This window comes from Melopsittacus undulatus (assembly GCF_012275295.1).
Source record: "Melopsittacus undulatus isolate bMelUnd1 chromosome W unlocalized genomic scaffold, bMelUnd1.mat.Z SUPER_W_unloc_5, whole genome shotgun sequence".
NCBI classification, from domain to species: domain Eukaryota; kingdom Metazoa; phylum Chordata; class Aves; order Psittaciformes; family Psittaculidae; genus Melopsittacus; species Melopsittacus undulatus.
In genome coordinates this window covers 464,763-482,364 of record NW_022993947.1, presented here as the reverse complement: position 1 = coordinate 482,364, position 17,602 = coordinate 464,763, and the positions used below count along the sequence as shown (strand labels likewise).

The following is a 17,602-nucleotide window of genomic DNA, read 5'->3' as shown; positions in this document are numbered from 1 at the left end:
CACAATCCTAACACAAGGTACAACAAACTAAACCAGAAACACTGCTGTCCTGCTTGCCAGCAAGCTCACACCAGCTTACACTGTTCTGGCAGAAGCAGCGACTGCATCAAGTGTGTGGCCACATGCACCAGCAACTCTAGCACAAATTCTCTGTAGAACTTGTATAAACATTCTTGCTGCTGTCAGATGCCAACACCTGCACTGCCACATCTTTGATATCATTATTCCCAAGTGAGCTAGGAAGAATATGTTAACGCCTATTACAACTACATTTTCCGGTGCAAAAAAGTCTGAGTTTTACAGACACAAGACTACCCACACAGCCAGAGTGGCCACAAACCACAAACAGAAAAACTAAACCCACACACAAACAAAAAACACACCACACCAAAAAAAATCCAAGTTGCACTTAACTGCCTGAATAAAAGGGGTTATTTTAAAAGAGTTGGCATTATTACTCTTGCAGGGGAAATGTAGAGAAAATAACAGAGATTTTTAAACATCTCAAGTCACTTCTCAGTAAAAGCCCTGTAAGAGCTGAGGTGGGGGGAAGAAGAGGGGAACTTTCTTTAGAAAGCCAGTACCCCAGAAAACACTGGTAGCTGAAGTACCACCAGGTACAAAATCCCTGTGGCACTAACTCAGAGCAGGTATCATCCAAAATTCTTGCACTGTACCATAATTTTCATGAGCAGCAGGAGAAAGTTACACTACAAATAAGCTTCACCACTTCTACTCAAAAGATGCAGAGTCAAGAAGTTGACTGAGAAAAGCTGTGAAGTCTTCACCCCATTCCAGGAATCATACACCCTAAGGAAGGGTACAAGCAGTACAAACACATTACAAATATCAGAATGTTGTTGTCTCCAGCTGAGCCTCCTTTGCAGCAGAGGGATCTGCACTGTGCTCATGAAACATAAGTTGCTTCACAAAGGATCAAGAAAGCATGTTTTCCCCCAGGAAGGATGTGTAAACTGGAACAAGTTTATCACCAGATCTTTGACCCTAAACTTGCACGTGAGAGATTACTCTGGAGAATACAACTATAAAATTTGAGTTTCATTATTTTTAGCAGGGGTGGAAAAGTGTACTGATATTAAAACAATTTTAAATCTTAATGGTATAGACTGAAATAATACTCCAATTTTAACTAATTTCCCACACAAAGCAGATGCCCAAAAGCTGCAATGTTCTTTAAGAGTCTACATGAAACATTTGTAGCTGCTTTCTAGCTAACAATACTGTGGGCTGGTCAGAAAGTCTTCAAGACTGTTTCTGTACTACTGGTTCAACTCAAAAGGATTTTAAGGAATATATACATAAGAATAACAGCTCTATATACCAGCTCTTTATTCCATACTTGAACCCCCTTTGGAAAGTGGGAAATGAAAAGCCTAACAAAAGTGTTTCAACTAAAAATAATAGTTCTAAAAATCCATCATAAGCTAGTGGGAGAGAGAAAGCAGGTAAAACATTTTTTAATTTTAAACACTCACTCAAACTTGCTGAATAAATGAAGCTTCTGAATACTGACCACCTACATAATAATTCATACTTGATAAAAGCACTCACACACACCTCTAATGTCACTTCAGTAGCAATTTCAATAATAAGCAGCTATCCCATAAATTTACTTCCTGCTTAATACTTTAATTCTATTTTACTGTGCACACATTTGATATTTGTGAACATCTATGCAATTTATATTATTTAAGTTCATTTCCCTTTTGCAGGACAGAAAGTATAGATCAAGATCAAAAGATGGGAAATAAAGAGATTTTAAGAAAACAGTTTTCAACTTGCACCTCTGAAAGCCCAGTTTTTCATTGCGTTGTCCAATCATTTCAGTGTCACAAAGTAATTATTCTCCCCTCAAATAATTATCTGTATTCAAGAAAATAGCTTAATGAATAGTATCACAGATGGTACTTTACACTTTAAATGGCCATGCCATTTCATAGAATCATAGAATAGTTAGGGTTGGAAAGGACCTCAAGATCATATAGTTCCAACTACCCTGCCATGGCCAGGGACACCTCACACTAAATCATATCACCCAAGGCTTCATCCAACCTGGCTTGAACACTGCCAGGGATGGAGCATTCACTACCTCCCTGAGCAACCCATTCCAGTACCTCACCACCCTAACAGTAAAGAATTCCTTTCTTATATCCAATCTAAACCTCTGCTGTTTAAGTTTCAACCCATTACCCCTTGTCCTGTCACTACAGTCCCTAATGAATAGTCCCTCACCAGCATCCCTATAGGCGCCCTTCAAATACTGGAAGGCTGCTATGAGGTCTCCACACAGCCTTCTCTTCTCCAGGCTGAACAGCCACTCTCTAATACTGTAACCTTCCAGTTAGATTGCCTCATTGCAGTAAAGAGGCTTTGCCTTGGAAAGCTGTTCAGTCTAAGGGCAGCAGCCACCCCAGGACCATGGACTATGACAAACACCTGCCTCAGTTCAAGGGAAATGCCTGCAAAATGCTTCATTTTATTCTGTTTGGTTTACAACAGAGGGGGATAATATAATTTATATTTTTCCTAGTATGCATACTGCTGATCTTCTATACACCAGAAAAACTTGCAGTAGAAAATTATAGAGCAAATAGTTCTTCACATTCTGAAACACTTTCGTTAGTATAGTTTGATCCTTTTTTGCCATTCCCCCTCCCACCTCCATGAACACAAAGTAACACTGACTTTAAACTTGCAAGACCACATATTCATGGGATGTTAGAGAGAGGTATCTTGGTAGTAAGGCATATTTGTATCTAAGGAGCAGTGAAGAAAGGGTTATTCAACCTTACAGTTACTGTGAAGTCACTCCATGGATAGTAGAGATGCATTATTTTTTCCATCATAAAATACAGGAAAACTTGAACTTAATATATTTTTCCCTTAATTGGTCTAAGGGTTTTACAAACAGGAAGCAAGATAAAATAATTCCATTCAACAAACATTATGAATTATTTTAAAGTCCAAAATGCAAAGGATTTTACAAAGTTAATCCTTCCATGCACTATTGCTAAACATCATAATGTGAGTCTAACAACAGTAGACAAAACCAAATGCTTAACAGTAGCTTTACAAACCTAAAACTGGAAGGAAACAAGTGCTTGATATGTTAAAGACATTTTATTCATTTTTTTAACTTAAGAAAAAAGAATTATGATTATCTTTTAATGATATGTTAAAAAAACAAAACAAGTAAAATTACTTCAAAGGTTCACAACTAAATGTCAAGTTTCAAACTAAAGGAAATCAAATCTGTGAAAAAAATTTATTGGCAAAATTTAGTATATACATTGACATGTTGTTCTAACTAATCATCACCTTTGCATTGTCTCCTCCTACAAGTAGTTCATGCTTACTTCACATAAAGCTGGTGCTCATGTTTTTGTAGATCTCTGGGACAAGAGCTTCTGTGCAAAGAGAAATACACATCTCTTCCTTTCAAAACAAACATAGTGGGAGAGCCTTTACTTTCTAAGGAACATCACAGCCATTTCAATTCAGGGCATTCTTCAGTGAAAGATCTGAAGACATTCAAGCTCTGACACAATAACGACACATATTCTTCCTGCACAAACGACGCTTTACAAGTTTTTCCCTAAACTCAAGACCAGAGACAGCCTCAAGTCCTTGCAAATGTTAGCATATTACCGTCATCGACGCAGGTCTGAATCCCACAGCACTATTCCTCACAAAAATCAAGGTAAACCTGTAGCACTTACGGTTATGTGAGGCCATGACTATAAACTCATCTTTCTTCACCTCATCACTCCAAAACAGTATAGAACAAGGTCATTGTACTGTGTTAAAAATGGCACAGGCAGGAAACAAGCCTTTTGCAAACATGCTCAGCAGAACGTGCTGATAAAGCCTTTCCAACTGTGAAAAATGATCATCAGCACTCACTATATTACTACCATATCTTTAATGTTATTATTCAATTGCTCAGAATGCTATTTATCAATTTGTCCTTTAAAACAGCATTATAATTAAAAACCTGTCCTGTAACCACACAGCAATGTTAACATGGCTGAATAATTAAGACATTAAAGCCAGTTACTGTTAATGTAAAACAGGTTATAAATTACAAAGGGAAAAAAGACACAAAATACTTTTATACTTTTATACTCTGAAACTCAGCTTTTTTTACTCTCTTCAATAAACTGCTCTCTTTGGAACACATTCTCATGTATTACTGAAAACTCATCTACTGCCAAGATGCCACTTAATGTATGAAATAAGGCTCACAGTTTCAGAATCAAGTTCTTGTTATTCCTATTAATTTCTATGGATATCCATTTTAAGTATACATTAACACTCTCTAACAGAAAATTCCTTGTTTCAAGAGGCACTGCTACAAAATTATTAAGACAAAGGGATGTTCTGTTTGGGTTTTGTTTGTTTGTTTAAACTCTTGCTTGGGTATGCAAAATCCTACAAAGGTATGCTTGCTTCCTGAAAGCCTGACATCAACAGGGTACTCCACCTAAGGCAACCTCACACAGAAGGCAAAAAAGTAGCGAAAAAAGTTCCAAATTATTATTTTACAACAAGTTTAAAGCTGTTTCCACTGAAGCAATCACTCAATTGCTAATAACTCTATAAGCTTGTTTACTTGGGGGGGGGGAAACACAAAAAAAAACCACAAAAAAACTCCCAACTATATTTGGTTAAGTACCAAACTTCCCACTGCAAAAAAAAATTTAAAATAAATTTAATAATAAAAAAATAAAAACGAACAAACAAAAAAAAATCACACACTGTCGTGGTTTAAAACCGCACCTCAGTCTCCCGCAGTACCACACACATGAACCCATGACCACGCTGAACCCATGACACACACACATTTCAATTTAAAATCAGGAAAAACAGGAAAACCGAGTGAGTTGTCGAACAGATCACTGATAGGAAAAGACTAGAAAATACCAACCCTTGGACGGATATGAAAAACCCTCACTGCGACTCAATGTCCACACACGCAAAACAGCACCTAAGGAAACTATTTTCACACACACGCTCGCAGGTACGAGAAAAGCAGCAGCCCCTCTCCACTACCTGCCAGCGGCAAAGGGAGGCGGCAGCACCAATATCACCAGCCGCTAACACTCTCTTGCGGCAGGGATAGGGGAGCGAGTACTGCCGTTGATGCCCCTTCCCTGCAGCGCGGCCCAAAGACTGGATGAAGGGAAGGAGGGAGAGCTCCGACCTGTCCCGTCCTTCAGAACGGGTAAACCTCGGGGAGACGGAAGAGAAAGGAGAGCACGATGCTCGGCTACAGAACAGACCCTCCACCTCGAACGCCGCCCTGCAGGGGTGCCGAGCGCCCCGGCAGTGGTAGAAGACAGAGATACAGCAAGGAGATAACCTCCCAGGCCTGGGCGCACAAAAAACAGACGAGAAGCCAGGCGGCCACGACGAGGAGCCCCCCACGGAGGGACCAACTCCGGAGTCCCCCGGCGGGGGCAAGTCCTTGCTCGCCACCATCCCCCACAACCCTCTCCGGGTGAGGGGGCAGGAGCCCGGGGCCTCCCCGCCTCGGCTCAGCCCCTCCCCGGAGCCACCGCCTCATGGCCCGGACGCTCGGTCAGTGCTGGGAGAATCGGAACTACACGCCCGGCGACAGACATCACCTCACCCTAATCCCCCGAGAGCTCATCCCCAGCCATGCGGCTGCTGAGCATTACAGTTACTGCGTACAATACCAAATTCCCGTAATGTTGAGCAGCTACGATAACAGCGTACTTCCTCGCGAGATATCCCCTTCTCAGTGCACACACGTCACCGCGCTGTACCGATTCAGAGCCCCACCCACCCAGAGAGGCCAAGCAAGCGCACGGGGAGGGCTCAGTTAGCCACGCGGCCGCCCTTCACCGAGGCGCCGCCGGACGAAGACTACAATTCCCAGAGGGCAACGCAGCAGCAATGGCGGTACTGTCCCTGCCAAAAAGGCCAGGACCTGTAGTAGACGTGGCAGGAGTAGGGCATCTCGGGAGTGGTAGTCTGCACCACACATGCATTGCACCCCGGCATCCACACAACGCTTCGAGATACTGCACATCCAGCGCTGCCGTAACCTCCAGGACTCTACAAAACCCTGGCTCAGGAGCACGGTCCTGAATGTGCCCCGGGATTGTGATTATAGAATTAACTTGGTTGGAAAAGAGAGGACGCCTGCAACACCGGAGCGGGGGGAGATCAGCGTCCAGGAGCCTCACCTCAGAGCGACAAGAGCCACCGAGGAGGAAAGCCTTAAGTCCTCGACAGAACTTGCTCAGGAGCCGGCAGCTCAGCTCCCGCGAGGACGTGACTCACCCTGCAGCATTTACCAGACCAGATTTGCCGAACTGCTTTCGCCACTGTAACGGATGGCACCTAGGCTTTTCCCCGGGAGCTCCCTAGCCCAACCAAGCACAGCTTTCGCCACGTCTAACTGGCAGGCTTTACCAGACCAGACTTCACCAGAAGTTGGTACACCATACGTTACTAAAATTGGTACCATTACTAAATTAAACAACTTAAAAGCACCTTTCTTACCATGGCAGAGGTCCGTCGTGAGCAGTGGAGGTCGGTCGCGACTGATAGCTCCCCGAGAATCTCTCGGTGCCAGCTGGAGCAGGATCAAAACGCAATCCGCCTCAGCAATGCCCGCGAGGTCCCATCTGGGTTGCCAGAATGTTAGCATAAGAACAGACACATAACCACCGGAATGGTTATATGAGGTGCTTTATTGCAGCGCTGGGAAACCAGGGGCACTTGCCCAAATCTGACTTCGACCCCGTCATGTCGCGCTCGCAATTTATACATCAAAAGTTTCGCAATTAATGCATATTAAACCTAAATTGCTACCCTAACTAATACATATGCATTAGGGATTGCCTCATCAGTCTATTACAACATCAGCCTCTTCTGCGCTTGCACAGCCCCCCTCTGGTGGTCGTCCTGACGAAGTAAGGAGTCTTCCTCAGATGAAGTAAGAAGTCTTCCTCGCTTTGTCCTTTTCACCTGTCCTTTTATTGGACAGGCCCCAACCATTGTGTGGATGCCAGCATTCTCTTGTTTTCACTTGGCTGCCTCTGGTCAGTCTGCACGTTCTGCTTGGATAAGGTTTTACAATACTTTCTTAAATCCACCCATGCCTAAGTTACAACTAAGGTACAGAACAGCAAAGTTACAACTAAAGTACAAAACGATTAACTAAGGTACAGAACAGCAAAGTTACAACTTGTTAATATATAAAGGCCTTCTATTTATTTACAAGCTTTCAAATATAACTATTTTTAACATAAAATTTCACCCCTTTTCTAACACTAACATGATCAATATTAGGGGACCTGCTATTGTTGACAGCAAGGTTGTAAGCCAGGGATATTGGGTAAACCAAGATTCATACCAACTGCATTATGCCTCCCATTCTTTTCGTCGCTTTTCCAAGCCTTCTCGTAATTTGGTCATAGTGTCTCGTACCACTCCCGTATGGTCTGCATATACACAACATTCTTCCTTTAATGTGGCACAGAGTCCACCTTGCTGTAACAATAAGAGGTCTAACCCCCTTCAATTTTGTAATACTATTTCAGACAAAGTTCTCACTGATTTTTCAAGTGCAGAAATGGACTTTTTGATTCTTAAAGATCCTCATCTACTGCTTCTCTCAATGCAGTAAAATTCTCTTTTCCCTTTATTAAAGAGGCAACTCCTGTCCCTACTCGTGCAGGATTATCCAGTCCTTTGCTTTGAGTTCCAGCCACATGTTTTCCAATTTTCCTGAGTTGTTTTCCTAACTCTATTATATAGTTATTCATAGTTTCTTTTCCCACTTGGAGAGACATTCCCTGTTGGACCCCATATGGTCTTCCATACAGAATTTCAAAAGCTCTCAACCCTTTGAGTCCTTGGTTTAGTTCAAATTCTTAGCAGACCTAATGGAAGTGACTGGGGCCAAGGTAAACTGGCCTCCTGTCCCAATTTCACAATTAGATGGTTCATTTTCTCCACCTGACCACTTGAATGAGGGTGGTAGGGAGTATGAAATTGCCAGTCAATACCTAGTTGTTTGTTAATTTGTTATACCACATTTTAAATAAAATATGGTCCTCTGTCCAAAGATACAGTGGCTGGAACTCTATATCGTGGTATTATTTCCTGTAACAATATTTTCATTACCTCCCGGGTTTTTGCACTTCTAGTTGGAAAGGCTTCTGGCCAACCTGAATAGGTGCTGTTAGTACCAACAAATGCCTATACGTATTTATTATCTATCCCTGCTTCATATTATAATGAGCCGGAAGGTCCTTTGCGCCTGCATAGTGCCCCTTCTGGTCATGGGCAGGGGTCTTCAAGATGAAGTAAATGAATCTTCCTCTTCTTAAACTTTTCACCTTTTGATCTTTACTCATGGCCTTAGGGTTTGGTCTCGCCCAGTCTGCTTCTCCCCCCACTTATCACTAGAAACAAACATCTGCTTTTGTCCCTTACCAGTAGAGCTAAGCATCTAGCTAAGCATCTGCTTCTCCCCCTCCAGCAGTAATCAATGCCTTGGCATGTTAGGTACTTAGGACAGACAATACTTTTGTTTAAGCAAAAGGAATTCCTTTAACCCCCTTCACAAAGTAAATTTCCTACTGGTACCAATATAATTTCATTTCCTGACATATTTTACTAATTTGTTGTTCGATCAGATGGTTTATCTTTTCTACGTTTCCACTGGCCCGAGGCCTGTATGGAACATGTACTTGCCAATCAATTTCCAATTTTTGCTAATTTCTTGTAACAATTTTGCACTAAACTGCAAACCTCGGTTGGAAGAAATTGCCGCTGGTACTCCAAAGCAAGGTATTATCTCATTAAATAATGTTTTAATCAGTTGTCTTGCATTATTTATCCTACAAGGGAATGCTGCTGGCCAGCCAGAAAAAGTATCTGTTAACCCCAGCAAATATTGATAACCCCCTTTTCTTGATAATTCAGAAAAATCTATTTGCCACTGCTGTCCCAGGTAACTTCCTCTCACAGTTGTCCCAATTTGATTTCTATTTTCAGTTTTATGCTTATTCTTAAGACATAACTGACATTGTTTTGTCACTGATTGAACTGTGGTGTATAGATTTCTTCCTACAATTTGTTTGTCTAAATATTTATATAAAGAGTTGCTACCCCAATGAGTTTTATTATGTTCTCCCTGAACTAACTTCCAGAGTTGGTTATAGGGGATTACAATTCGCCCATCAGGTATCTGAACCCAATCCTCTTTTATTTTCCCGTACTTTTAGATCTTGAAACAGTTTTCTGTCCTCTTTTGAATACCTAGGTTTAGATTTTTCAATTGTTAGTTTGCCATCAGGGATTAAGGACATGATTTGTGATTGTTCAGCTGCTCATTTGGCTTCAAAATCAGCCAAATTATTTCCAATTTCCTGATCAGAGTCACCTTGTTGATGTCCTTTACAGTATATAATAGCTACTTCTTCAGGTAGCTGAAGAGCCTCCAGTAATTGTAGAATTTCTGTAGCATGTTTGTTCAAAAGTCCTCATTCTTTCCAGATAGCACCATGTACATAATAAGTCCAAATATTTATCCTTTTGTCTTTAGCCAATTCCAGGGCTCTCATTAATGCTATTATTTCTGCCTTCTGGGCAGAGGTGTTTGAGGGTAAAGGTTTAGCCCCTGTTACCTGTGAAGTGGTGTTAATGGCATATTCTGCCTTTCGTTTACCATTCTTCATGAAGCTACTACCATCAGTAAACCAAGGATCAGCATCTTCCAGAGGTTTTTCTTTCAAGTCCAGTTGGCTCAAATATACAGTCTCTATGGTGGCCAAGCAGTCTTGTGTTAGTGGTTCTGTCGATTGTTCTTGCAAAAGGATGCTGAATTGACAACGTTAGTGACCACACTTTCTATATCATCTTGTTCCACAAGGGTGGCCTGGTATTTAAAAAAACGTGAAGGAGATAACCAGTGGGCTCCTTTCTGTTCCAGGACTGCTGATACAACATGGGACACTAGCACAGTAATCTTTTGTCCCAAGGTGAATTTGTGAGCTTCTTCGATATTCATGACAACTGCTGCCACAGCCCTTGGGCATCTGGGCCATCCTTTGCTCGCTTCATCCAGCTGTTTTGAAAAACACGTCACTGCCCTTCTGTAGGGTCCTGGTTTTTGAGCAAGGACCTCCAGAGCTATTCCCTGTTCTTCACAGGAATATAGCCAAAAGGATTTAGTTACATCCGGAAGTCACAGAGCTGCAGCTCTCATTAGCTCTGTTTTTAAATTTCTAAAATCCCCCTCTGCTGAATTAGTCCATTCTAAAGAGAGAGGGTTTCCCTTCAACAGTTCATATAGTGGTCTTACCAGAACACCGTAATCATGGATCCAAAGTCTGCACCATCCAGTCATTCCCAGTAATGTCCGGAGCTCCTTGCCAGTTGATGGTCGTGGAGTCTGACAGATGGCTTCTTTTCTAGAAGCTCCAAGTTCTCTCTGTCCTCCTGTTATTTCATATCCGAGGTAGGAAACTCATGTTTGTATTAGTTGGGCCTTTTGTTTGGATACCCGATAACCATTCAGTCCCAGAGAAGTTAATAATGCCACTGTCCACTGGATACATTCTTCCTTTATTTCTGTAACAATTAATAGGTCATCCACATACTGTAACAGAGTCCCTGTCTGAGCAGGTGGCTTCCATGATTCTAGTTCTCTCGCTGATTTCCAGAAACTGCTGGACTGTTTTAAACCCTTTAGGTAATACCGTCCAAGTTAATTGAGTTTCCCTTCCTGTGTCAGTATTTTCCCATTCAAAAGCAAATAAATTTTGTCTTTCTTTGGCCAATGGTAAGCAAAAGAAAGCATCCTTTAAATCCAAGACGGCAAAACATTTCTGATTATTATTCAATTTAGTCAATAAATCATACAAATTAGCTACTACTGGACAAATATCCTCTGCAGTTTTGTTGACTGCTCTGAGATCTTGAATCAATCTGCAACTTTTATCATCATATTTCTTTACTGTGCAGATAGGAGTATTATATTGCAATTCACATTCAATGAATAATATATATTTTAAAATTTATCAATGACTTTTTTTTTAATTCCCTTTGATCTTCTAATTTTCAGGGATATTGTTTTATTCTACTTGGGCAGGCCCCCCTTTCTTTTTCCACTTTAACAGGCAAAGCATTTTTCACCTTACCTGGAACTTCAGATGCCCATACTCCCAGATATACCTGATTAAGGTTTTCTTCTATTTCAGGGAGGTCCTCCTGTTTGCTTTACTTTTGAATTAAAGATGAACTCAAAACTGCAATTAACTGATTGTTTTTACCTCTAAATTCCATTCTGCCTTCTTTAAATGTTGCTTCTCACCCTAAGAAATATTTTAGAGAATTTGGCATGCATAAAAATTTATGCATTCCTATTTGTTTTCCCAATTTGTACTTTAAGGGTTTCAGAAAGAATGCCTCGGGTTGTTTGTGGGTTGTTTTTTTTTCTGTTTTTCTTGGTGGCCAGTAGCTCCCACATCTGTAACAAATTCCTTTCTCTCAGATTTAACACCGAATAAGTTGCTCCTCTATCCACTAGAATTCCACTTTATTTCCTCCAGTTCCTACTTTTAATTTAACCAGTGGATCTGCTAGGGTAGATTCCCCAGGTCCCTGTCAGTCTAGTTCCAATCCAGTCGCTGGAGCCACACCATGGCACTACCCCCCCCCCCAGGGCAGTCTCACTTCCAGCGTCCGATCTCTCCCCCCCCAGTTTCAAAGCAACCACCGCAGCCGTGGCTATAGCACGACCCAGCTTTTTCTTTTCTACCTGTTCCCAATTCCTATACGCTCTCCATGCTTCCTCCTGTCCACATTTATTCCACAACCTCTCAGTCCCGTCCGTGAACATGTCTGCTCCCACTTTTTTGCCTGCCCCAGCACCCAGCATCCCACGCTCAAACACAGGAGCTGCGCGAGCTCCCCCCTCCTTTCCCCCTTGGTTTTCCTTTTTTTTTTTTCCCTCACAGCTGCTCACCCTGCTCTGCAGAGGCTGCAGATGCCTGTCTCTGCAACAGCACTTCTGGTTTAACCCTTTTTTAACCCTGAATGTGCATCTGCCTCTTGTTGCCAGTGACAGCAATCTCTTGCTCCTTATAAATATCAGATAGGACAGATGCAGAGGGTGCTGCTTTCGGAGGTACCTGTGATAGATAATTTTACAGCCTATCTTCCTGATTACTGTTTTTTAACTTTAAACATCTTTCCCCAGTATCACAGGCTGAACAACATCTCTCCATCTTAACTTTCAGTTTTTCCCTGTCCTTTTCCAAAGCCAAACTTAAGGGATCTGGTGGAGCTATATTAATTTTGCATTATGTCTGTCACTCCACGTGGTCTCTTAAAGTGAAGAACATATCAGCATACATTACTTCATGCCATCTTCATTGCAGCCTCAAAAGAACATTAATTGTAACAATGTATTATAGTTCAGGTTCCATTTTTAGGCCATTTTTCCTGATCTTCCAAAGTATACAAAGGCCACCATTGGTTACAATATTTTACCAACATTTTCTTATTTACCGATCCCCCCAGAGACCCTCCCAGTTCTTTCCAGTGTGCCAAAATGCACCCTAAAGGACTCTTTTGCATGATCTCTTCTCTCTGCTGATTTTCCATTATCAATCTCACTCACGCACACTAGGGATCCCACAGGCACACTCCACACAGTTACAACACTTGAAACAGAGACAGAGACTAAAATTCTATCAAACAAACCACAATTAATAACACAGTTATAACATCCTGTCACCAATACCAAAATCACAAGACCAAAATCCTTACTGTAACAAGCCACAACAAGATCCAAAACCATTTCCATGAGACACCCCCTGCATCTTGCAGGACCCAAACCACAAGAAGCTCCCTGCTTCTTGAGGGTGTATACCAAACAGACGCTAGCAGCCGGGTATACACCTTTACCTACGAGATTTCTTATCTCGATTTACGGAAGGCTTCCAAACCTTGCGTACGCTTACCAAACCAACCCAATGACCAATGTAGTCTTTATGCAAGATGCCCCCTGCACCTTACAGACTATAGAAAAGAATACCTTTTATGAAGATGGTACTTGTCTGCTCCTGCAGTAATCCGAATGAGTCGAGGGGTCCCTCCCGGAAAAATTCCCGAGGGCCCTAGGGAGCCCTGTCCTCAGCGGGTCCTGCAGCTGAGCAGAGAGGGTCCCATCTGGGGTGCCAAATTGATTTGGAGAAAACTCCAGGAACAAACTTGCCAACAAAGTTTTCAAGCTGACAAGCAGGTATTCTTTATTGCGGCGCCGGGAGACACGGGGGGATAACTCCTCCTAACATGTGTCTCTTCATTGCTACACAAGCCATCCTTATATAGTCCCTGGGCATACATACATATTCATGAGGCTACATATGGATTACATCACTTTCCAGAAAGCTCCCCACATGCGTACAGAATTGTGGTGGTGATCTCTGAGGGTCGTTTACTTCTTCCAACAATATTCATCACTTCTGGCAGCCTTTGAAGCACGCGCAGTAGATGCTTGTACCAGTTTAATTGGTTTTTTAGCACCAGAGACATAATAATCCTCCTATCCTCCTGCTTATCAATTAGTTTAACTGTAGCCCATTCTGGACCCCTGCCATTCCCAGATACTCCTTATCCCTGTGTCCTGTTCTTCTAGACTGTTTTTCTTAAAACTACATCAACTGTAATGATTTATCTTGTGCCAGTATGTTCTCTATCTGTACTCTATTTTTTTTTCCTATGTATCATGCACCTCAGTAATTTTCCATTGCTACTGTTACAAAGCCATCGAACTTAACATTGCTTAAAATTTATTCTAAAGGTTTATATATTCCATTTTGTGATTTTGTGTTCCCCTTGTTTCAGCCTTCTCTTCTGAAGATGGACCCATCAGTGTTTGGCCACGGCAGCCAAACTTTTGGTGTGGTGGTGGCCCACATCCTGCAGGCCACAGCCTGGCCATCCTGCTCTGACAGTGTCTCAGGGCTACTGCAAACTCCAGTGTTACATCTCTTCTTTATTGTTTCCAGACCTGTCAGGCAATGCAGCCATAGGCTTTGGCCAGCAGAGCTGTCAACAAGCAGATGAAACGTGTATCCACACCTTTTATGTTAAAGAGAACTGCCTGCACTGAGCTGCTCACTGACACATTCCCTTTCTGTGCATGTTCCCTTTCCATACTCCTTCCCCAGATCCTTCCATTACATTTCTCCCTGCTCAAATGGCTCCTGAGCACTCACATTGCTGAGATAGGATGATCTGAATGTAAGGTGTCACATTAAGGAGAAAAATGTCACCATGCATGTAAACACAGCTCAGTCAGCACTGTGCTGCGGGAATTTGCTAAATTAGCTCATCAGAGTGATTCTTCTGTTGCTTCGTTCCTGTATTTGGTGTGAGAACAGAATGACTGAGCAAAGGTGGAAAACCTGTTAACCTACTGGGAACGATAAATATATGCTAAAGCACAAACAGGAAGCATGGAGGAAGTATGCAATTAGATTTGAAAGATGACAAAGATCAGATTATTTTACTGTATTCTTATATATCACAGTATTGTCCAAACAAGACCATCACCACACTTAAATTTCTCAGCTTCATCAGAGCCAGGGATGAATTTCATTCTTCATAAAAATATTATTTAAATGAGATGCTCAGTCCCATTCTGCAGCATCATGACATGTAATTGAATCCATCTGGTTCCACTGTAATTGGTCACCCCAACATTTACAAGCCTATGGATAACTGGAGCTGTTGCCCTGGCTATGCTCTTCTTGCACACTGTAGCTTTGTTCAAAGTGTCTACTGCAGGACTTCTGTATGAAATGGAACGATGCATGTTACAAAAACTCCAAAGTGTTTCAGACCCCAGGAGACCAGCAATTCCTCCTGCTCATCTGTCTAGAAGTTACAGAGTCAGAGAACAGGACTTGAGGGTATTCGTGTTTCAGGCAGGGAAATTTATGCTGACAAGGCACGTCTTTGAAAGTGCTTGTAGGGACTTCTCAAGCTGGTGCTTTCTGTATTGAAGAGTCCTCATGAGCCTGTGAATTAGCAACTGGTATGTTAGGAAAACCCTTGCTTCTGCTTCCAGATTTGTTCAGCTGAATCTGTTAATTTATTTTCTGTGTTCTCTTCCTTCACAAGCAGATTAGGAAGTTCAAAGGTTAAACTACTTATAAACTGACTTTTCACACAGGATTATTTCATGCTTTGCTACACAGATTTGCCCTGCAACAGATGTGCCAAACAGTTTCTGCTGCACTCAGCTAGAAAAACAGTGATAAAAATACCAATGTACTACTGGCTGTGGAAAGTTGCTAGTAAAAGCCTTTGCCAGACTAATCCAAATCTGATGTGAAAGCTGTCCTGTTTTCTCATCAGTATATTCCCAGTTTATTAGCCCATGTTCTGCTGAGGATGTGAGATCCTGCTCCTCTCTGTACTGCCAGTAAATCATTTCTCACCTAAACCAACACAAACCAAAAAGACTTTCACTGTCATAAAACAATTGTATTATTCACCTATAGTCATCAAATTAACTGCAGGAAATGCTGGCAGGATCCAGCTGATGTCTACATCTTTGACCAGAGGTAGCAACACAATAAGATTTATCACTGAGAAGGGCTGCAGCACTGCCTTCTACTAGTGAGTCTGTCCACTCTCATCATTACAGCAATCCAGAATATGTAATTAATTCACAGTTTATAAGGGGTTTTTTCTCTTTACCAGAGATAAGAGTTTAGATTTTTTTTCCTAACATTTCTTCCAAAGTAGAAGACATTGTCTTTTAAAATTTTGAACTACACCAATAAATCATGAAGAGATTGTTATCATAGCCTATCCCTTCTTCCCCTTGAGATTGACGCAGCCAGATACAACTTACTCTTCACACAAGCATAAACTATGGCAGAAAACATCTGTATACAGCAGAAGAAACATATCTTCCTGTTCACAACCTAATAGTGGAGACCTCCTTCGTGCTTAAATCAGAAAGCCCAAATTTGTTTTTTATTCTTTAATTTACAGTACCAACACACAAATGACTAACCAAAGATAATTGTTTCCTGTGCTTCGCAATCTCCTAAGCTTAATGCGCTTTCAAAAACATGCTCACCTGAGTATTTCTGCAATAATGTAATGAAATTCAATGTAAGTCCCCTTCTAGTGAATGAAGGCTTCACTTTACTATGGGGTAAGCAACTGCCTATGAGCAAGCACTGTGAAGAAGTTGATACATTCTAAGTTATATTCTGATTTAAACTATGGTAACTTGCTCAAGTGCCTATGTCAAATCCTTTCTCACTTTCCTTCCCCTTTATAAGAATGAATAAGAACTTCAGGGTGCTAATATATCCATTTATTTTTTTTAATTTTATAGAAGAAGATGCATCCTGCCACCATTAGTGTGTTGTCCCAGATAAAATAACAAAATGTTTCTTTGTTATTTCCTCACCTTTGTCATCCTATATTTTTAGTCTCTTTCACACATTTTATGTATGCGTCAACTTTTCTTTGTCATGTTATGAAGAATCATTTGGTCCCAGGAAATATCTAGTTTAATTTACTGTTGTATCAGCATTCATTTACTATTGTTTCCTAAGGAAGTTGCTGTTTCACGTTTTGTGTGGATCAGGAGAGATTGGTATCTCATTCATTGGTTTCCTCTTTTTTTCTTTTTTTTTGTTAGGAAAAAAACCCTTACTGTAGCATCAAAGGTAAAAAATTAACACACTGTACACACAACTTTGCAGCTACATCAGCAGCAGGAAAACAAAGGTTGCCAAACAAAGCATTTGTTTAAACAAGTGACAGGCATTCATAATTACACTCACTGCTGAGCATGAGAATATAGAAACAAAGGCATGAAGAATACAGAAGATATGATCAGGGCACAGGAGTAACTGCGGAGTGTTTGCCGTAAGAATGATGTGTTGCAGTATGGAATATGTCTTTGGCGAGTTTGGGTCAGGTGTCCTGTCTATGCTTCCTCCTGACTTCCCCTCCTCTCTTAGCTGCAGTAATTATCACTGTAGTTGAAGTGGCTGCAGTATCTGTTGTCAAGCTTAGTGCAGCCGCTGTGCTTGGCGATTGAGTAGCACCAGCAACTGCACTGTCTGTTGCTGTCAGGGTTTGGGTACCTGCTGTACTTGTCGCTGGGGTTGGTGTAGCTTCCGTGCTTGGAGCTGCAGTAGCTGCACTGTCGCTGTCAGAGTTTGAGTAGCTGCTGTACTTATCATTGGGGTTGATATAGTTGCTGTATTTGGAAGTGGAGTAGCTGCATTATCTGTTGCTTTGCCATCAGATCCAGAGACATTTTTTTCCCTTTGAAGGTGCTGGATACTGTTGAACAGGGATCTGTAAGCATAGGCCAAGCCCCAGCATGTTGCCATGAATTGTCCCTCTCTGGTATGACCAGAATGACAACACACCTAATTTAAATGTTTTACTAATTTTACTGGATTTTGCACTTGTTCAGTGGTGAAGTTCCAAAGCACTGGAGGGACCCACTGGACTAGAACATGAGACTGAGAAAGTCCTTGGTCAGACT

General features: G+C 41.6%; 1 protein-coding gene across 1 annotated transcript in view; it reads right to left on the bottom strand.

Moving 5' to 3' along the window:
* LOC117438289 (protein BANP-like) overlaps positions 1-5,769 on the bottom strand; it is a 167,044-nt gene extending 161,275 nt beyond the window's left edge. The window contains exon 1 of the mRNA XM_034073821.1: positions 5,654-5,769. The gene's annotated coding sequence lies outside the window, so the exon portion shown is untranslated. The remainder of the gene's footprint in view (positions 1-5,653) is intronic.
* Between the last annotated feature and the right edge of the window lie 11,833 nt (positions 5,770-17,602).